The sequence below is a fragment of the Strongylocentrotus purpuratus genome, unplaced genomic scaffold, assembly GCF_000002235.5.
Source record: "Strongylocentrotus purpuratus isolate Spur 01 unplaced genomic scaffold, Spur_5.0 spur5_scaffold_8, whole genome shotgun sequence".
Taxonomy (NCBI): domain Eukaryota; kingdom Metazoa; phylum Echinodermata; class Echinoidea; order Camarodonta; family Strongylocentrotidae; genus Strongylocentrotus; species Strongylocentrotus purpuratus.
In genome coordinates, this window is record NW_022145614.1 from 19,361,775 (window position 1) to 19,384,646 (window position 22,872).

At 36.5% G+C, this 22,872-nt stretch overlaps 1 protein-coding gene across 1 annotated transcript in view; it reads left to right on the forward strand.

Annotated features, from left to right (window-relative positions):
• LOC100889859 (zinc finger and BTB domain-containing protein 24) overlaps nucleotides 1-22,872 on the forward strand; it is a 44,687-nt gene that overhangs the window by 8,346 nt on the left and 13,469 nt on the right. Inside the window, exon 3 of the mRNA XM_011675322.2 lies at nucleotides 20,365-20,488. The gene's annotated coding sequence lies outside the window, so the exon portion shown is untranslated. The remainder of the gene's footprint in view (nucleotides 1-20,364; nucleotides 20,489-22,872) is intronic.

Here is a 22,872-nt window from a genome sequence, read left to right on the forward strand (position 1 = left end):
GATGGTGCAATCTGGGTGGTTCCGAATGTAAGATTAACATCATTAATGTTTCCCAAGTTGTGTTTGGAGCCGATTACCAAAAACTCTGTCTTTTCCTCATTTAGTTTAAGCTTATTCCTTCCCATCCACATACTTATATCTGTGACACAATCTGAAAGAGTTTTTAATGCAGTATTTAAGCCATTAGGTTGCTTAGGGTTAAATGTAACATACAACTGTGTATCATCAGCGTAAGTGTGATATGAAACGTCCTTAATTTTGTAAGAATCTCATCAAAACTGGCAGATACTTCTGCATTAAGAATAAGAATATCTTCGACAAATTTCATGTCACCTTCTTTCCAGTATATATATTACTCTGTCATTTCATGTTTACTATAGAATCTGATCTTGTTTTTGAAAATCATGCTTTCCAATGAAAAAGAAAGAGAAGAACAAGATCAAGTGGGCAATGAAGTGGCAGTATGAACTACATATGTTTTAAAAATTGTTATATTGCAAGTTTGCAACTCAAAAAAAGGAGAGAAAAAAAATCTAGAGCAATCGAACAGAGAAGTGGCTCTATATGAACCACATACTGCATTTTAAAAATTAGGTGTTGTAGCTCAATAAATAAAAAAGAGAAAAAGTGGGGCAATCGAATGATGAAGTGGCTGTATGGAGTCCGTCGCTGGTGGTATTCATGACTCAAGAGGGCGATGATGTCAAATCAGCGCTATCACTTTGAAACCTGTCCCACTATAAGTGTAGTGTCCTAAGGCCAAGCACTCTCTTCGTATTGCTCCGCATTGGATTACACTGCACGCCCAGTTTGATTGACAGGCCGAGTGAGCTGTCTTCATTTGCATAATAATGTGTGTCCGTGTGACTGGAAGGGGGAGGGGCCTAGTAGCGTAGCTCTTAAACTTAAAGCTTATCTTGAGTTTGGGTAATGGAATTGCTTTTTAAAGAGAAACTGGATTGAAGGCAGTCGCTGTTGTTTATCGAGCAGTAGAGGGGTTGTTTTGACCGGCGAAATAAAAACATCAAAACTTGCAGGAAGTGTTATTCACTGAAAAGCAAAACTCTTTCATGTACAATGTATAAGACTGTATGTTATGTGAACATTGGTCAGGAACTTATTGTCTCATTATTCAGGTCATCCTGTTTCTGCCAAACTTGTTTGCAGGTATTATTTTGTTTGTAGCCTTGAATAATCAGCACAAGTTTTGTTTCGTTAGATAATATAAGAATCTAATTTGTATCATTAAGAGAATTCAATGTTAAAGTAATTACCTACAAGTTTTTTCTTTTCTTTTTGTTTTCTGTTTTTTAAATAATTTTTACAATAGTGTTAAATAGTGAAAGTAAGTTTGATTATATTTACAATGAACATGTTGCATCTCAAACTGAAAAACCATTTGCTTATAAAAGCAATCTACACATTACCTCATTATGTATGGCAAAATAAACAATGAAAAAAAATGAGGATTATTATTCAATAATGTGTTGCAGGCTTAGCAAAATTTGTAATTGATGTATGGCTAATTTCTGACACTATAGATAACTCACATGTTTTTTTCTTCATATTTTGGACATGTATTAGCTTACCTTCTTTTATTTGTCATGAAAAACTTGGTTTAAATAAAGATAATCATTCTAAAGAGCTTCATTTTTAACTAAGGAGAAATTAATTTTGGAAATATTTTTCTTTACAATATACATGTAAATAGATTACTTTATTTCTGCATACCGGTAATATTATGCAGAAATAAAATAATTCATTCACATTTCAAGTAAAAAAAGTTTATTCTTTTCTAAATTGCGAATTTCCTTTTAAGATATTTTGTGTGAAAATATCAGCCATGTATATTGAAGTAGTAAACTACAGGTCTTATTCCTGCCATTCAGCTTGTACAGCCCCTTTTAAAACACCATCAAATACTATGAAGAATGCAGAAAATTGTGTCATGTCTTGATGGGATGTACCTGTATGATCTGAAAGAGATGGTAAGGGAGGGATACTTAACAAGAGAAAAGTTGAGACTGAGAGGAAAGAAAATTCAGAGAAGTGGACATCAACAAGTGTTTAACATCTTAGTAAGAGCAGTATTTTGAAATCACATTTGATGGGAGAAAACTTTTGCAGATCCATACATTCTTACAATTCTGTATCCCATATTTGATTTAGTAAAGAAAGTAGCAATCATTTTCAAGTACGATCCAAATTAAAATGAGATACTTCCAAATTTGTTCAGTATAACAAAATCTTTTCATAAAAATATAAATACATGTTCCTGCCCCCACAAATGATTAACATGTAAATACCTACCCCATTTGTCCCTCCCTACTACTTTGCATCTGTTTGCTTGCCCTCTATGAGAAGTTAACTTGGACTTGACAGTGGAGCCAGCGAACACATCAAGCAGCATTTGGCTGCTCCACTACTTCACGGCATAATTTCCCCCATGTTTTTGTAAACCGTTAACCTGAAAATGAACAAGGAAAACATGTATTAAGCAAGATGCAAGGTATTTTTTCTCTTTCTTCTTCCTTTTGCGTCGCCGTTGTCCCTTGTTTAAGCATCGGAATTGTCCTTGGAGAGCTCACTTCACTTCCGTTTCTCGGCCCATCTCCCCGCACTACTTCTTCTTGTCACTCTGAAGTGGGCGCTGAGATCTGCCTCCATTCGTATGTGCATACAGGCACAGCATTAAGCTGTTATCGAGAGATTTATTCTACTCCAAATATTTTGCTCAGTTGTCAAGTCGGGGAAAGGTCCCCCCAGCCACTTGTAGGGGCTGTCATTTCTAAGATTCCCCTTCCCGTCTTTCTCTCTCTTTCTCTCAATCTCTCACTCTCTCTTGATATCTTTATCACCTTCTGTTTTTCTCTTTCTCTCTAACCCTATGCTTATTGCTGTTTCCCCCCAACATCATCTCTCTGTGCATCTGTCTGTCTCTCCTTCCCTCCCTGTCTTTCCCTCTCTTCTCTTCCTTTCTTTATTCTTTTGACATCTCTGTGTAACACTTACAGGTATCTTTTCTTCTTCCTCTTTATCTCTCTCTCTCTCTCTCTCTCTCTCTCTCTTTCTCTGTCTCTTTCTTCTATGTGTCTCTCTGTCCCCCTCTTCTTTCTCCTTGTTTCCCCCTTTTCCTATTCTCCGTTTCTTGATTTTGTTGTAATTTTCTTCTTTCCTCTAGTTTCTTGTTTGTGGTCTCTTTATCTCATCCTTTGTCTTTCTAAACAATTTCATGTGCTTTACCTGTCATTAATTTGTTTTAATGGTAATTTTTGTCTTCCCAAGCCTCCTAAATGCAATGCTTGTTTCCCCCTTTTCTTCACCGACCCCTTTCCCTTTTGAAGGCATAACCTTGAGGATAACAGTGTTATGTAGAGAACCCTGCATAGAGAAACTGCAAAATGCAGGGCATGTGTCTCCTACATTTTTATTCCGACTAAGATTGAGAAGTTCATCAGACTTTATACATCATTCATTGTCTGCGTTCCAAAAACCATTTCCAAGACCGTTTCATATTCTCATTATCCTTCTCGGGCCTCCATCTCTCACCTAGCAATATATTCCCTACAAAACTCCCAAAGAAAGAAGATGAATTCAAAACAATACCAGACAGCTAGTGATGACTCCATTGTTGAAGGATAGGAGAATTACCTCCACCTCTCTCGTCTATCTCCAACCTCCTCACTAGGTATGTCTTCATCAGCTCAGATTGTTAAATAGCCCGCTATTTCTGATTTGGGAAATATGCCTGAAGTTACAAATCGCGTCGTCATCAGCTTGAGACTCGACCTCGAAACTCAAGCTCAAGAAATTAGATCAAGATATTTTCTCAAGATATTTTGCCCAGCGTTCGCGCGTAGTGCGAGTCTTTTGTCTGGTGAAGTCGCACCGGACAAATAGCGGGATATTTTGCCAACTAGCCCAAGATATCTTGGGATGATTATCTCGACCTTATATCCCGTTAATCGCAACTGCAGGCTGATAAAGACGCAAATAAGCTGGATAATTTGCGATCGGGATAGTTAAAATAGCGGGTTATTTGGATATCTCGAGCTGATGAGGACAGGCCTACTCTCCCTTTCACAGGCTATATTTATGTTGGTAAGATGTTAGGGAAATATGGAAATGGAGATTGTTTTGATCTGGAATTAAAACCTGTGAGCGTACAACAACCCATCATCTATTGATGCCCAATGTAAATATCGGTAATCTCTTGACATAACTCATGTTTCAGGCGATGATGGGCTGGGACGACTGATGCAACCAAGAGCTTCTTGTGGTTATTATAAAGGAAAGTCGTATCAAAAGGCAATCGTTGCCAAGATAAGGACCTTATTGCCTTGCTTACCTCTCATCGTGGGTATGTTTTTCCTCTTCTTCATGTCATCTTGATTTCAATCTCGTACTAGAAGCCTTTTTCTTGGTTGATGCTCTATCATCTATCGTGTGTTGTTTTATCTGATACAGCGAGTGGCTGTGAAACTGAAGCAGTTTTATATTCTTGTTAAAGGTATTACAAAGTTTTGGTATGGGATCATGAATTCGGTTCAAATTAACATATTGGAAGCATATGCGTTCCTACAATATTCATTGATCGTTGTCCCAATTGAAATCGAGTCTAAAGTTATGAAATTATAAATAATAAACTCTTTATGTTGTATAGCTCCCTCTCAAGGTCAAGATATCAATTTAGCTATGAAACAATGTTTCTTGACTAAAATCGACCGATTAGCTATTCCCGTTTGGAAATTATATATCACAACTACATATTCTGAGATTTTCATGGTCGCAGCTACCATTGTACGGCCGTAGGCGGTATTTGAAATTTATCAAAATTTACCGGGAGCACCGGTAAATTTTTATATTCAATTTTTCTCGAAAACAGAAGTGTTTTAGGGGTTAATGTTTTTAGTGCTTATAATACATCCGCAGGGGCGTCCAAATATATCAAAATTGTAAAGATTCACTATCCACCCAATTTTCAAAATTTCCCAAAACTTTGTATTACCTTTAAGTCTTTGATGCACACTTTATTATTTCTTAAATTAAATGTCCATGAGAATATTTTCTTGTGTACTTGATGTTTACAATATCACAAAAACAATCTGTCTGTGAAGTCTCTCCTTTATTTATATTTTCCTGATAGTTTCCCTTGAGCATTGTTGTTTTATTGACACCTGTTTTAAAGGGACTTTGTATAGTAAGATAAACTGTCTGTAATTGTAAAGACCACTTTATGATCATGGAGATAAGAATTGTGATCATGCCTCTTTCATCATTTTGAAATAATGCACAGTAAAATCATGGGAGAGGAGTTATTTGAAATATATTAAATAGTACTTTTTTACAACGTACTGTAGTCCTACATTTAAATGTCTGAATTTATAACCATGTATCCATTTTATGAATATAAAGCATAAGCAAATGGCATGAACATTGTTTATACCATCAGAAAGTCATTTTTTCAATCTCATAATAGTTTACCAGTCCACTCAAACAGGTTTGTAGGTAAAATGTACACAGATTGATAAAAATATTCAAGGAAAACAACTTCTGTGGAGCCACTGTCCTTATAAGGAGATGTTAGAATCTAAAGAGCAATAGCCCCATCTTGTGTTGATATGGTGTCAATGTGACCAGTTTCATTGATGGTAATTTATCACTCCTTTTCATGAAACAGGCTTCAAGTATACAGATGTTCTCTACCCACATGATCTAAGCATCAGTTTGCTACCTTCTACTCAAAACAATTTAAGCTGTTCTTTTCTTATTGACTTGTTTTACTTGCATGAAATTTTGCAGGAGTCATAACCAAACAATTGAATACAAGTCGAGATACTACCATTTGAATGAGAACAAATAATTTCTATCTTCTCTCTTTGTTTATACAATTTGTTGAAGTTGTGAAATTGAAAGTCATACAGTATCTGCAGAGAGACAGAAGGAAGTTTCCTTTAAAAATGATGAGGGATACTGCCTTTCTGGCTCTCAGCAGGTTACATGAAGAGCAAATGGTAAAATTTTACTATAGAAGGCCTCTTTTTGTAGATAAAATGCAATACTTGGTCAAATGCATAATTTTTGATATAATATGTATCATGTATTTGGAACCCGGAAAATGTGAACTCAAACATTTAACACAAAGCGCCCTTTTGGCTCTTATTCTGCATATATATACAAACTCTAATTTGACACTTTTCGAACAATTCCCAAAACCTTGTTCAGAGCCTTTGTCAGTCTCTGGCTACTATGTCTCTTGCTGTGTCTCTTGCCCAGAGCAGCTCAAGTACAGAGGCTACATTAATGTGCAATATGCTGTCAGTCTAGTCTCACTTTAGAGTTATTATTGTTAGAATGCATTCAAACCTGCATTAGAGACCACCTGTTTAGGGGGATCACATTTTAATTTCCCTTTACCTGTCTCTCATTTCAACCTGTAGTAAAGGAACCTGTACATAAAGACCAGCTGACTGCAAGGACCACTATCCTTGTCTCCCTTGACCGTTCTTTATATGCAGGTTTCACTGTCTATCCCATTTTCTTTGGTAGCTAGGAAAAAACTATATGTACATGCAGACTGTTTCTAACAAATAAATCAAGCTTTCTGTAACATGACAAGCCGAGCTATCGAAACTAGGAGGAATCAGACATCCAAACAAATAAAATACAAGTATTATAGTCTTTCGGGTCTGCGTGATATGTGTTAGATCCATCCCACTCCAAAGGGGATTGTCGCCCTCTCCAGTTTTGAAGAAGCAAGTATTGTTTACGAATTGTATTAGCATCAATTGGGAGCTTTTCATTGCATCTTGACTTTGAAATGAGGGCTTAGATGAACATGGTACCTGCCATTAAAAAAAATTATTTGAGATAATTTCTATTACTCTGTCCAAATTCATGCAGGTCAGTGAAATGCAATGCATGTAGTTGTAATAGTTAATTGTTGGTGAAAATTTTACTGATAAACAAAGAGCACTAATATGAAACTACAAGCACCATTAGGAAGATAAAATTTCAAGTCTTAGTAGCTACTGTCTTCAGTTCACAAAATAAATTTTGAGTGAATGTTCTTCTATGCATCTATCACTAAAATGTGTGTAATTTTTTACTTATGGTTTCATATTCAAAAATATAACTTTCAACTTTGATGCCTCATTCATTGTGCATTTTTGTTTTAATGACTGGTGCTAATTTTGCATAACCAAATTTTCAATTAACAACTCCAAATCTGTATTGACTCTAGCAACTATTGTATTTTAGAAATAAATGTAAAGAACAAAATAATTTGCTGTAAAATATGAAGAATTTAGTAGATGTGTAATATTTGAAATTTGAAAATCTGCTTTGAAATAAAAAATTGAATTTATGACTTTGTGGTCAGATCTCACTTGATTTCCTAAGCCTATCTTGATCTGTATCTATGGTCTTGGTACGACCTGGTTTAGAAACGTCACATCTCAGTCCCTCGTCAGGTTTCATATCTCACTTGCTGATTTTCCCCGACTCATTTTCTCAGCCGATCACTCGATGCCCAGACCCGTTCCTGCCAGCAGTGACGTGAGGCAAAGCCCATGTTATGTTATCGGCCATAACCCCGCGCTTTTAAAAACGCAGTGTTTATCCAAGAAGAATTGCATTTCATTGAATTACCCGGTGCTACTGGTCCTGAGCTGTCGGCTTAGCGCGGGGTCCGGGACATTTCAACGCGCCTCCCGCGGAACCCGTCTTCGAGCCAGATACCCTTGTCAAACACTTCATGTGCCAAAGTGATTTTTGTTTGTAATTAGCTCAGAGACCCGGCCTAGCTGCAATCTCTTTCTTATGCCTCTCCAATTTGGCAGAAAGGCAAAACAATTTAACTCAATAATCCATTCAGCACTAAGAGAGGCATATTAGAAAGTGCAATATTATGGAGTGTTTCGGGAACTTTGGTAAAGTTTGTTTACGTCAGAAAGGCACTCGCGGATATCTGGGATATGTGTGTTTGTTTAGCACACTGCGGAGAAATTCTGTGCTGAAATACATGGCTCCTAACCCCATTCGGTTTATCACCAAATTACCTCAGAATTTATACCTGGATGCAGAACTTTTAGAAGGGGGAAAAGTACAGGTTGGATAAAATCAAAAGTGCGTTGCTTGTTATTGAATCTGGGCTGCTTTATTGATGTACCAGTACTGATGTGAATAAATTGTTTTATTTTTCTTATTTTAAAGGGAAAGTCCACCCCCAAAATAAGTTTGTTTCGATAGAGGCAGAATAATAAGAAAATCAGGTGAGTGAAAGTTTGAGCAAATTCTGAATGAAAATAAGAAAGTTATGAATTATTGAAGTAGTGATCAATCAAATACAAATTGGCAACTCTGTGACTTATTATACGAGCTCTCCTTCATTTGCTTTGTGCATAATATTCCATAAAATCATGTTTTCTTCGTTATTGATGACGGAATATATATTTGTTCCTTGCAGGGGGAGTTTAGAAACATATTTGCAATTATTATATTTAGGGTGCATGTATGGTTGAAATTTTTCTTGAGGGAAAATGAAAATTTTAGATTTTTTTAGTACTGAGCAAATGGAAGTTGAGCTCGCATGATACGTCATAGAGTTGCCAATTTGTGTTTGATTGATCACAACTTCAAAAATCCTAACTTCCTTATTTTTAATCGGAATTTGCTCAAACTTTCACTGACTTGTTTCTCTCATTTTTCTACTCCTATTAAAACTAACTTAATTTCAGGGTGGACTTCCCCTTTAAGTAACCGATTTGTGTCTTTATCTTTTTATTAATTTGAATATATTTATTCAAGATTTAAAAAATATATATTAAGAACCAAGTTGTGTTTTGCATCAAGTCCTATTTAAAGGTGTTATTGATCAGTGAAACAAGATGGAGCTTTCATGAAATCATGTATTAAAAAAAAATAGCTTCAGTATTCAAAATTTTTGAAATCAAATAGTCAGATAATGTTATGTGTTGTAACTTGTATACAGAGTAAGGCATTTTTCTATATTTGTATATCTTTCTTTATTACTTCAACAAAATGAGTGATACCAGTGAGGATTATTTACATTGTACATATCTTCCAGAACTGAAATATTACAGCACCTCCTGTGTTGTCTCAAATAAAAGTATTATCTGCCGTGACTTCTCAAAATGTGTGAAATTCTTGTAATTCCATTAGCAGAGCTTGTTTTTCGCATTCCCAGCACCAATTATCAAATGAAAACATGTTTATGTGAATAACATGAGGGACAGCGATTGTAAGGCATGCTTTTAATAAACATGTAGCCATTGCTATGTATGTATGTCTGCCTGGTTAGCTATTTGACAGGTTAGTCTCAGGAACATTTTAAACATGATCCTGTCATGTTTACATGGTGACATTGTTGGATGTACCCATCAAAAATGCCTTGTGCTGGTTTCGATTGCCTTCCACATTCCATTTTAGGCATAATTCCTCTTCAAATGTTAGTCATAAAAAAGCATATCATTCATACATGAATATGTGTGTGTGGTCTCTTTTCACTTTATATGTCAATTTTTTATTTTTTGTCCACATGTTCATTTCTGATCTGTCTGTCTGTCTCTCTCTCTCCCTCTGTCTCTCTAGGTGTCTCACTGTCTCTGTCCCCCCCCCCCTTTATCTCTCTCTCTTCCTCCCCTTTCTCTACCCTTCCCTTTCTCTCCCCCTCCCCTTTCTCTCCCTCCTTTCCTTTCTCTCCATCCCCTTTCTCTTCCTTATTCCCTCTCTCTCTCTATCCTTTCATCTCCCCCCCTCTCTCTCTCCCTCCCTCCCTCCTTCCCTCCCTCCTTCCCTCCCTCCCTCCTTCCCTCTCCCTCCCCCTTCCCTCTCCCTCCCCCTTCCCTCTCTCTCCCCTTCCCTCTCTCTCTCCCCCTTCCCTCTCTCCCTCCTTCCCTCTCTCTCCATCCTTCCCTTTCTCTCCCACCTTCCCTCTTTCTCCCTCCTTCCCTCTCTTTCTCCCTCCCTCTCTTTCTCCCTCCCTCTCTCACCCCTCCCTCTCTCACCTCTCCAATTTTCTTTATCATGTTTACATTTCTGATTTGTTCTCCTTTGTATTAGTATCTTATTTCTCCCTTCCCCCTTTCTCCCACCCCCTCTCTCTCTCTCTCTCTCTCTCTCTCTCTCTCTCTCTCTTTTGCTTTGTCTCCAATCTTTATATTTTGAAGCATTTGCAATGATTTATGATTCATAGTCATGTTTATTTACATTTAATACTGCCCCTGTTACAACACAGAAACCACCTAAATCTCATCTTTCCCTGTCTCCAAATAGCATAATGCCCTTTGTCAGCATACATTGTATACAGTAGGTTTTTAAAATTGATAAACATAACGGTGATGCGTTGCAGAAATCATGCCTTATCTCCAGTTTTCCAGCCCGATATTTTGATGTTTGACGGGGGCAGTCGTTGTCATACAAATGGAATGTTTTCATCGACTTATTATTTGGACAGATTTAACTTTTTTGTGACATGAAGCTATGAAATATATTGCCCCTGACTTGCAAGTTTCATAAGGAATGAAAATAAACAGTTGTCTGCCATCCATTAACCGGTTATAGTTTGATATCTTTCTAATATCTTTCTGCTTTCTCTCTTTATTCTCTTTCTAATTTATGCTTGTCAGATATCAACTGTCTTCTTTTTAGGGGGTATCTTTCCATGTAAAAAGACACATGAAAGCAAAGAGCTCTTTAACTCTGAAAAGATGAGAAGATAAATTTTGAATATTTGAACAGAAATGAATGTAAATTCTATGTTGAAGTCACATCTACTTTTTATATAAGCTGACAGATGAAAAAGTACCGGTAAATGAAAATTAAAGATCTTGATCATTTTTCTAACTGTGTTGAGTTCAAATATAAAGATTTCCCTTAAAACCTGAAATATCTCTTGTTTGTTCACCTAAAAATTGTAATGTCTATATCGCTCTCTCTCTCTCTCTCTCTCTCTCTCTCTCTCTCTTACTAGATCTTTCTAGATCTCTCTAGTGTGTCATCCTTATCAATGTGTGCTTCTGTTTTTTGCAGTTTTTGTTCAAAATACAGAACTTGAAAATGAAATGGATGTCTCGGTACATTGATACACTGTTGCATAATTCATTCTGCATGTCATGTAAACTGTAAAATTACAGATTGGAGTCGGGATAATTCATCTGCATTTGGCAACAATAACAACATCCCCTTTGGAGTTTGGAACCTTATATATAGCCCCACAATTTGACCCATTTTTGTTTTGTTTTGTTTGTTTTTTGTTCGCTGCTGCTGCTTCTGCTTCTGCTTCTGCTTCTGCTTCTGCTACTACTACTGCCACCGCCACCACCACCATCATCATCACTACCACTACTATGACTACGACTACCAGTACTGCTACTACTACTACTACTACTACTACTACTTCTTCTACTACTATTTGTTCCTATTTTCACGAAGTGACGGTAGTTAGGAAAATTGTATGCGATTCATGAAAATAGGGATAAATTATTTAGCCTTTGTATGCATTTTGGACTGACTATACAGTGCGTCCAAGAAAAACACGAAACCGAGAATTATTGATGTTTTATCATATTTTAATCACAATTATAATTGATAAATGACACATATTTGTAAAGCTTAGATCCTCCTCTTTCATTTGATGCAACTAATATGATGCATACTTCATGCATGAGTGATCTTTAAAAAAATTGAAGAAAGGGTACCAAAAAAAAATTGAAGAAAGTTATCTGAATTTCAAATAAGCAAATCAGATTTTGAGATGTTCATTTTCTGCCCTTTCATATGACACCTCAATCAGGAAAAACAAAGTTCTATTCGTTGCTATCGCAGGCAGCCATTGAAAATAAATTCGTTTAATGAAATTATGGAAATGCAAACATTACTTTAAACAAACAGAACTTCATTTTTTCTGGGACGCACAATATGATCCTGTTCCTACCTTTGATGATGGTTTATTTAGATTATTCAATATTCAGTGCAATTTTCTGTTTCTGTTTTATTAAGTTCTGATTTTCCCTCTTTTCCCATTCCTTATTTTCAATGACCCTTATAATCTCTGACTCTGGAAAGAGCCCTAAAGAGAGTCTTTGAAACTAGAAACTTGAAGTACATCTTGATTCTTGAAGTTAACATCTCGGGGAGAAAAAATAGATTCCCCATCCCTGGTAATCTGTGATGTGTATGCCAATCATTAGAGATAATGCATTGAGATACTAACATTAGCACGGAAAGTAAGAAAGTTGATATAGGATTTTCAAAGTAATGCGATTAAGCCCGCGCTGCATACATGCAATCAACAAAAAATATATACAGTTTCCCCATGCATTATGCATGGCCTCTTTAAAAAAATCACCTCTTTTCTTAGATATGTGAGGCCGATTTTTAAATTAAGTACGAGATATAAATCTTCTCGCCATCCACGGGACTGGGGGATGCAGCCTAGCCATGAAAATTCCCAGAGTCTTCATTCCAAAACTGGGGGGCCCCTAATTCAGCGCTCAAGCCTGTGAAGGGCTGATTAATCGATCGAAGCATCTGAAATCATCGCGGAAGAAAAAGCCGGCTCAAATTGCAAGTCTAGATATTTTTTTTACTCTGAAGTTGGACAGTTATGCGGCAGCTTTTCCCCGGCTTAGTCGGAGATTCCTGGTGAAATTTCCAGGGCTTAGATTCATGGATATCTGATATTGGTTAATGCTAGCTCCATCTACTTGTAGATGAGGTGAGAGATGCAGAATATATATGTATATATAGAACTTAGCTGCACCTAGGTGTCGTCATCTCTCTTATTATCAATCACCAAATTCTCAGTTTTATTAAGGAATTTGTTTGTGTGGTTCGTCCATTTGTTAAACTATCCATTGGTGTTTAGACTAATAACTCATTCTCTTCAGATTGTTTATTTACTTGACATTATTATTACCTTAATTTAACATTTCATTGTGAATGGCATCAAAGTGAAAATTCCATCTTTTTCATCATGAATTCATGATGTTTCTCCTTCCCCTTTCCTTTATCTTCTTAACTACTTTCTCTTCTTCTCCTTCTTCTTCTCCTCCTTCTCCTTCTCCTCCTTCTCCTTCTCCTCCTTCTTCTTCTTCTTCTTCTTCTTCTTCTTCTTCTTCTTCTTCTTCTTCTTCTTCTTCTTCTTCTTTCTTTCTTTCTTCTATCTGTGTGTGTGTGTCTCTCTCTATCCTTTCTCTTTATCTTCCTCTCTCCCTCTCTATCCTTTCTCTTTATCTCCCTCTCTCCCTCTCTCTCTCTCACTTTCACTCTATTATCTTCTTCTTTTTTCCACTTTCTCTCACCAGTTGTGTGATGCACACAACTCAAAATTGAAATCTCTAGAATGTATTTTTAACCATATTGATATTGCTTCTATTTGGGATGGATTTAAATGTCATGCATGACCAGTTGCTCTTTATCTATTGCTCTCGTTGTTTAAACTTACATTATGTAGTAAGTACATCTCTCTCTCTCTCTCTCTCTCTCTCTCTCTCTCTCTCTCTCACTCCCTCTCTCTCTTCATTTCTCTTCCTCCCTCTTCATTTCTCTTCCTCTCTCTCTTCATTTCTTTTCCTTCCTCTCTCTTCACGTCTCTCTTTTCTTTCCTCTCCTCTCCCCTCTTCATCTCCCCTCTTCATATCTCCTCTTCCCTTTCCCCTCTCCTCTCCTCTTGCTCTCCCTCCTCCCTCTTCTTTCTTCTCCCTCTCTTCTCCCTCTCTGGTCTCCTCTCCCTCTTCTCACTACCCCCTCCCTCTCTCTCTCTCTCCCTTCCTCCCCGTCTCTCCCATCTCCCTCTCTTTTCCTTGTTTCTCAATTTCTCTTCCTTCACTCTCTCACTAGAGCCTTGCTTCTCAATTGCCAGCCAGTCATGGCCCTTTCAAAATACCTCCCATATTCCATCTCTCTCTCTGTCCATCTGTCACTCCGTATGCTGCCCCCCATACAAAAATAATTCAATTGCATTCTGTGTTCGGCCGACAGAATTAACTTATAGGCCATTTCACACCGCCCAGGTGGGGTAATAGACCATCAAATCCATTTGCTGGTTCAGATCCACAATATTTTTTAATAATTCCTTGATAATCTTTTTTTTTATACACACCCATCTGACCCAATATAAATCTAAGGTATTCCAAACTGTTGCGCATGCCAATGTACACTCCATTCCATTCTTAAGGTCTCAATTTTAAAAAGGTCTTGTAAATTGTTTTCATGCTGCCATTGCGTATGATTAATTATTGCCACTCTGCAGATCAAGATTAGTTTTGTAATTCAATTTTGACAACTGATTTGGGATTTCTTTTCTGTTCACACCTACAAAGTTCCAGCAAATCAACCTGCTTCTTAATGATCTGGGGGTGTTTCACAAAGATCCTTAGTTGAACTTATCTCTAAGTTGGACCTAACAATTATGGAAAGCTGTTAGCATCTTTGAAAATGTTTTTCAAAAGTTATTTTAAAATGCATAAAATGTTAATTCAAATCATTCATATTTTCTATTATCAAGGAAATTTCATATTCTTGATGTGGAATTTATAAAAAGTCTAAAATACTTGAATTTTTGCTTTTTAATATATTTTATTTTAAGGCTACAAATGGCTCTCCATAATGTTTAAGTCCAACTTAAAGTTAAGTTTGACTTCAGATTTTTGTGAAACACCCTCCTGGTCATTTACCCCTGTATTAAAGTAATTACTGGAATATTTCTCATCAGGAGGGGGTGTGAAAGCATCTTTCCCTGCCTGCTCATGCACCTCTTCTCCGCCCCCTTGAATACCTGTATCCAACTATCTGATCACAAGATGCAGTGGGCATGATACATGACAGATGGAGAGACTAGAGATGAAAGAGGATAAGTTAACCTAGGGTGACCTGATGGCCAAGACACTGGGGAATGCATGTTCACATTTAGTATACACCACATATTTTGGTTTATTTTAGTTTAGCTTGTTATTTACTCAATCACTCAATTGGGATATTGGGAGTACTTGATAAAAACAATACAAAATTTGATCAACATATGTACGAAATTGCATTGGCAAGATCAATGTGACATTAAAGGCATTGTTTAAAGGCATTGTTTAAAGGTAAAGACCAGTATTGGAAATGCCCCAATTTCAAAAAATAAAATGGAAGCTCTTATTACCAATCATGTGAAAGAATATGTTTTGAATATTACATGACGATGAAAATTTTGACGGGAAACCGCCTACTAATTGATATATTTGGTAAATTAGTATATCTATATACTGTTGAGAGATACAAATGCACGTGTCGCGCACCTGTGTGTAGTCCCATATACATCTCTCTGTGTACAGTGCTTCTAACCTTATGAAGACTTGGCCAAATTTCTTATAATTTTGATGATTCCAGAACCTTGCAGTACATCTATGCTAGATGATCGACCTTTCTGATTTCACAACGTTTCTTTCACTATGCAATTGCATGACCATAACTGGTCTTTAGCTTTAACAATATTAAATCTGAGATGCATGGCCCTACGTGTTATCAGTGTCTGTAGTATGGTGAAACATTGAAGCCCTAAAAATTGCTCTTCAAAATGATCACGAAGTGCCTCAAAAAAGTAAAATCTTTGAGTGACCGGTTTTACCATACTCATTTTCCCCATTAGACTATAGTGTTATAAAAAGGAAAACAAAAAATGGCATTTTGATTTTCAATCATAAATAGCTTGATAATCAGAGAGGCAATCGGCTTGTAAAAGTCATGGGATTCTTGTCTGACCTAAAGGTTTATAATTATAATTGCAGCATGAGCTAAATCCAGGATTTTGTCTCAGAATCTGAGGCAATGTTACAAAGTCACTTTAAAAGTATATTTAAATTTTTTTTTTTTTAGGGCAAGAGGGGGTGGAGTAAGGTTCAAGGGGGGGGGGGGGGGGGGGGAATGGGACGTCATTTATACCTCATCTGTTTGGAGCCAGAAGGGCTTTCATTAGTACCTCATATCATATTACACTCACATAACACCCTTTTGGCTGCAAACGGACAGGCATATGTTGCGCTATCTACTTATTGTAGAAGTTATAAAAGCATCTCTTTTGTAATGTCTTCCTTCTTTTAGACAAAGGAATGATGTAAAGATGGGTTGGGGGTAATGGGAGAAGCAGGGAGAATTTTTTGCACCAGTTACAATAGGCCCGTCTTCACTATCTCGAGATTGCCAAATATCCAGCTATTTGAACTATCCCGATCGCAAACTATCCAGCTAATTTGCGTCTTCATTAGACCGAAGTAGCAAATTAGCTGGATAGTTGGTCGGGAAAATATCCCAAGATATCTTGGGATAGTTTGCAAAATATCCTTTTTATTGGCAAAATATCCAGCTATTTGTCCCGTGCGTCTTCACTAGACCGAAGATTTGCAATACACGCTAACGCTGAGCAAAATATCTCGAGCTAATTTCTCAAGGTCGAGTTTCGAGGTCGAATCTCGAGATAGTGAAGACGCGATTTGTTACTTCGGGATTATTTCCCAAATAGCGGGCTATTTGGCAATCTCGAGATGATGAAGACGCGCCTAATTAGTACTTTCTTGTACACACTTATAGCCAACTAGCCAAAATGGGTGCTGGTTGGGGTCAGGTCAGGGGAGGGCACTTTGATAATTTGTCTGTGATCTATTTTCTAGAAAAATGGTTTCCTAACGAAAATTAGCAATCTAATGCAAGTGCTTGAAATTCTGGCAAGGCATTCTGATGTCTTGATTCCTGCCATCAAATGGCAAGAAATTGTCTAGGAGGGCATCTTGGACAGATTAAGAACCAGGCATTAGATGTTTGGAAGAATAAGGAAACTCTTAAAAGGTAATTAATGTCATCTAACATTTAATGTACATGAACTTTGCTCTCTGAACATGCATTTACTTTGTTTTTCTGCCTTTTTGTAGGTTAATGGACATCCTAACTTTCTTTAAAAGGGTCATGAAGAGGTCGAAACCAGTCTTGAAATAGTCTTGAAAATGGGGATTTAAGCACTACAAAATCAGAGAAAATATGGAAAGGGATAACTTACAAATACAGAGTTAGACCATTGAAAGAGAGGGGGTGGGAAAGATTAAAGTAATAAAGAAACTAGTGACATTACTAGAATATATAAGCTAAAATGATGGAAATTCCATTGTAAATTACTAGTTTCATTTTATGATTGATGACACATTAGACAAATTTTATAGAGACAATAAGCAAATGGAAGGGAAGATTAATCACTATTATCAAGAGAGAAAAAAACATTCAAATGGCAGAAGAAAATGATAATAAATCAAATTAGGGAGAAAGATTAAAGAAAAAATAACAGATCAATTTCAATTTTCATCCATTCACACCATTGATTATATTTATAAAGAGACAATGCTTTCTTATGAAAGTTCAAAAGATTCCAATAATATGACCTCTCAATCCTTTATCAGTACTCATAGACCTTTTCGAATTACAGAGAGCTTTTGCATTTTCTTTCATATACATGTATGCTCGTTTAAGACTAAACTAAATGGAAGGGCTCTTTTAGATGATGCCATTTGGCAACCTTCTGAAGTTATCTGAAATTGCTGATTGGTAAATAAGCCTTTGATTGAGCTTAATAGAAATGTATTCCAGGCAGAACTCGCCCTGAGATGGTGAGAAAGAGATGGAAGATGAAAGCGATGGACTTCTCCTTCCTCCTTCCCTCCACCCCAAGTCATTAACACCGATTTATTGATGAAAAGCCACTCCAAGACGCTTGGTAAATGGCTAAAATATACATATGTACTCAAGTCATTTAGCCCTGATGGGTCTGGCCATGGCAGCGTTTCATCTCGCGGATCGTGAAGGCCGTTATCGCGTAACGAGAACAGTCAGTTGGGCCAGGCAGGAGGGGAAGTCGGTAAAGGGTCTCGCGCTGATTGCAGCTAACGAAATAGTCTGTGGCTTTTGAATTAATGTCTCTCTCCCCTTCTTTCCTTCTTGATATCGTTGCGTCTTCTTTTATTTCTGCTAATTAGATTCTGATTGGTTGTGCAGTATTGTTTTTTTTATATCCCTTTCTCTTCCTTCCTCGATCCAAAGTTTTCTTGAGAGATTATTCATTGGACGAGATTGGTGAGTGCTCTGATGAGGCTAAATAACTTGACAATTTCACTTCACATTGACAAAGTGTGGAAGCAAACATTGGAGGAGAAGTTTGATAAGCTTTATTGGGATCCAGATGCGACCATAGAAAAAAATCATCCGAGGGAGTGATTGTTCTTGAAAAGCTGAAATTAAGTTGAAAAGCAGGTATTGTGAGGAGGCATGACACTCATTATCTTTCACCGTCTTACTTTTTTTTTTTATTCAAAGAGTAATGAAATTACTGAGATAGAAAAGTTGTTTTTTGTCTCTTCTGAAGAAGCTTCCATTCCCATTTGCTCTAATAGAGGAATGATGAGAAAATAAAGGTCCACAATAGCAGCATTTACACTGCAAATAAAAAATCTTTGATTTCTCTCACATTCCGGTCACATTCACGAAAAACAGAAATAAAAATGTTTAATGCCGGCAGAAATTTCAGTCCAAAACAATCAACAATTTTTGGGCTGTGTAAGTTGGCCTATTATCATATTTGTTTTCATTTAAATAAACATTTGAATTAATCTCTTTTTTAAAGAAAGAGATTGACATGTTCACATAAATGTGCATTATAATCTTGATCATACTTTTCCATGTAGATAAAAAAAAACATGTACTTTTTTGTTATTAGGAGAATCAGAGAGCACAAACAGTTAGTGGATATATATTTCTAGAAATACACATTTGGAGATTTGACCTTCCTTGTACCAGATCTACATCAAAATTCTCATTTATTAAAGACCACCTGTTTACAGTAATAGTAATAATAATAATAATATTGATGATGATATTGATAATGTTAATGGAAATAATAATTATTAATAATAACAACAATAACAACAACAACAATAACAATGACAACAATAATATGAATTAATAATCCGGATCTATGTAGTACTTAATAAAAATCACCATCTCTTAAGCGCTTTACGGATATTATTACCCCAGTCATCGTATTTGTTCATGCACAATGTGCACCACTTAAATATAAAAAAAGTTTTTTAAAGATCATTTTCTGGAGTGATTTGTATATACATGTTTCATTTATTTCAAATAATTGAAATCCATTTATCCAGTAAGAGAAGGCAAGACTCACCATTTCATCACTCAACAAGAATCTTCATCATATTTCTTTTATCACTATCGCAAACTGCTGTTTGTCAATAGATTCTTGACACATAATTTGTCGATGGGTCATCATTCCCTAGAGCTTCCAAGGTTAACATTGTCATCTTCATTTGCCATTTTCCAGAGCACATCCTATTTAAACCATTAATGAAGGCTGTACCCCCTCCCCCCCCCCCCCCCCCCCCCATGTGAGAGGGGAGAAGCGCCCACATGTAAACGGTGATTAACGCTTCCTTCCCCTTTGCTCACTAGATTCTCGCTAAAGTTGACCGATTCTCACTGTTTCTTCTATTTCCTGTACCCCTGTCAAGGATGTTTGGTCAGTAACAATGAGGAAGCAATGTGATCGTAGATTTTCATGTTTTATTTTGCGGGTTTGCATTTAGGAAATACATCATATCCCTGAAGGGCAACCTAACTTTTCCAAATTGTCCGCCAATGCATCACAGAGACATGACTGATTTAGCCAATTTGTAGAGCCTATGCTTACAGTGATTACAACTTTCAAAAATTCATAATTTTCTAATTTTTTGTCCGATTTCATTCAAAATTTCACCAGCCTAATTCTCTAATTTGTCTACTTTCCCCTAAAGTATTTACCTATCAAGGTTGGATTTCCCTTTAAGGCTAGGCATGGAAACATTAATTTTACCCTTGTGTGATAGGTTCTGCAACATATACTATAAAGTTAACCATCCCTTTATATGTAACCTAGAGATTATATCATTTTTTAAGTGGAAAGTAGGAAACGATAAGAGTCTATGAGAGAGACATGGTGTCAAGAAGAAGCTTGCGGGGAAAACAAAATGGAGAGAAATGTATCATTAAAAGAAACCAAGTTGACAATCTCCGGTTGTGTTGAAATTTCTTTAAATAAATAAGAAATTACAAGATGACATGAAGTATTTTTGTCCCCAGATTCTCAGAAAGACATTAATGAAGTCCCATCAGGCGTAGGGGGCAGGTTTACTGGAGTGGGACAATTTGAGCCATCTGCACCTGACCCCTACGTTCTCCCGCTACAAACTCATTTCCTCTTTCCGATAGATTGCCAATTGAAGGATCTCTTCACGATTATTACCGCTTCATAACTATTCATATTTTCAGGTAGACCCGATCAATCGCAGGGAGGGGGCGAGCACGTGCACCATTTATCAAGTTATACTCCGGCGATAATCAAATTTTGAGCCTACCCACCCAAGGACAAGAAAAAGATGCATGGACATCACAGGTAGGAAGAGTTCATCCTGGCCTTTTTTTATATTTCCTTCAGTCAAATTTGCACCTACAATGATTCTGCTTGCGATCGTATGCGTTTGAATCTAGCCAGCTTCATGGTATCTCCATGTGTATGATCGGGTTAGCTGCAAAACCTCCCTAACAGAAGAAAAGTCATTTTGCTCCCTTTTATTTCTCTCGTCCTTTCAGAAGAAGCGTTACGCCGTGCCGTAATTTGATTTCGGCAGTCAGGCACGAACTGCTTCTGTTTCCTCATCTCCTGGTAAATCGTGGCATGCACATGGTCCGCGACGCATGTGATTCAGTTTACATGCAATACCGGGATATTTAGGCATATATAATTTGATATTTTGCCAATTGAATATTTAGGCGTCATAATTCGATAAGCTCGGAGGAGTGCGAATTTAAACCGATAATTTGATAGAAATGGAATGGAATATTTTTTTGTAGGGTATAGTCGAGTGTGAAGCTTTGGAACTGACTTCTTCTTTGATTGACAGCTTCCTTACGATGCATTCCACCGTGATCCGAAACAGCCGAGAAAAATTAGCCAATCAACTTCACTTTTATTTCTTTCTCTCCTCAAAGAACTTAAACAAAAATGCATGAAAACCATCCAAAATTGTGTAAGCACATAATCAAATAATGCATATTCAAATTCGATTTAGGATATTTTATATGTCAAGTACTCATTGCATGCTATAAAAGATGTAATTGATATTAGATTAGTTAAAGGCATTAAGCTATTTCAGTAACTTACGTAAATTTCTTTAATTAAGTATTTCATTATCCGAAGTTTTTGCTGAAGATTTCCCTTTGTGAATTAATAGCGAGTGTTTGTATGCTTCATTGCCGACAGCATCTGTAATTAAATCAATTTTTATTGATCACTATTTTTCACTCAATTGGCCATAAATTGTTGTAAGTTGAACAATGTTAATTACGGTATTTTCATAATGTGTTGATGTCTCTGACTCTCCGAAGAGTGGTGTGTAAAAACTAAAAACTGAAATGGAATTGAGAGAAATTTGTTTGAAAGCCTTTTGAAGTCTTTAAAATCATTTTATGCTGATGGAGAATTTTCACACTCAAATACCTCTACACAGAGTAACAAAATGGACATAGTGAAGCTTTTTTTAGCAATGGCAATGAACTTAAACCATCAGTAGAAGTACTCTGTTATATCATCATGATGAAGTAACTCCCTTCAATACATAGCTGTATCTTTTACTGGCTTAGATCAAGCGCAGATGTACATTGCTGCCCTCTTGTGTTGAGTTTGAGTTAGCTTGTCAATCCACTCCTTGGCCTAGACTATGGCACCATCAACCCACTGATTGGTTACATAATGTAGGAGCAGGAACATACTTCATCTAGGCTATGTGCCCAGACTCTGTCAGGACACTTTAGGCTACTCTATCAAGGGCAATTCACCCCCTTGTAGTAAGTTCATTTGTATGAAAGCAGAAAACTTTGATAAACAGAATGGCAAAAGTTTGAAAAAAATCGGACCAATAACAAGAGATTTATGAATCTTTGCAAAATGAGTTCACTAAATAAGGGCGGAGCTCAAATTGGCAATTTGGTCTGTTGATTGTGACATAATAATAATAATAATATTTAATTTTTATATAGCGCTTAATACAAATGTCTCTAAGCGCTTTACAAATATACTATTACATGGACAACTTACTCGTTTGTAGTATAGCATATAAAAACATCATTAATTTCTGTTTTTCTACTAAGTGCCTTCTCCCCTTGGGGCACTACTCAAAATATTTCATTGATAGCATATTTACTGTGGGTCATCTAAAGAGAAAAGACCCTCCTGAGTCATGTATTTTTGTAAATTAAAATTTTCATTTTGTGCATTCGAACCAATGGAAGAATTGCCCGCCACTATATCACATAAACATTACCAATTCACCCAATTTGACGAGCCCATGCCCAAAGTGATTACAACTTTTAAAAAAATCATAACTTTCTCCTTTTTTGTCCAATTTCATTCAAATTTGCACCAATCTGCTTCTCTGCCTTTTCTGCTCTCTTCTAGAGAAGTTTGCTATCAAGATTAAATTTCCTCCAATTGAGGGTGTTTGGAAAATAGATATTATATTGAATAAAAAGAAATATTTGGTGAAATGAACTAAAATTGACATTTATAAAAGATTAGTTTCATTTCAGGGTTTTCTCTTCCCCTCAAGAGCAAAGTGCACTCTAAGAACTGAGTTCTATAAATCAGGCAAACTCTCCTTTGTATTCCCTACATTGTAGTTTTATGTTCAAACTCTATTCAATTTAATTCATTTTTTTATTCATCCTCGTATAAAAACTACATCAAAAGGTAAAGTCATACAAATACTAACCGGTCATTTC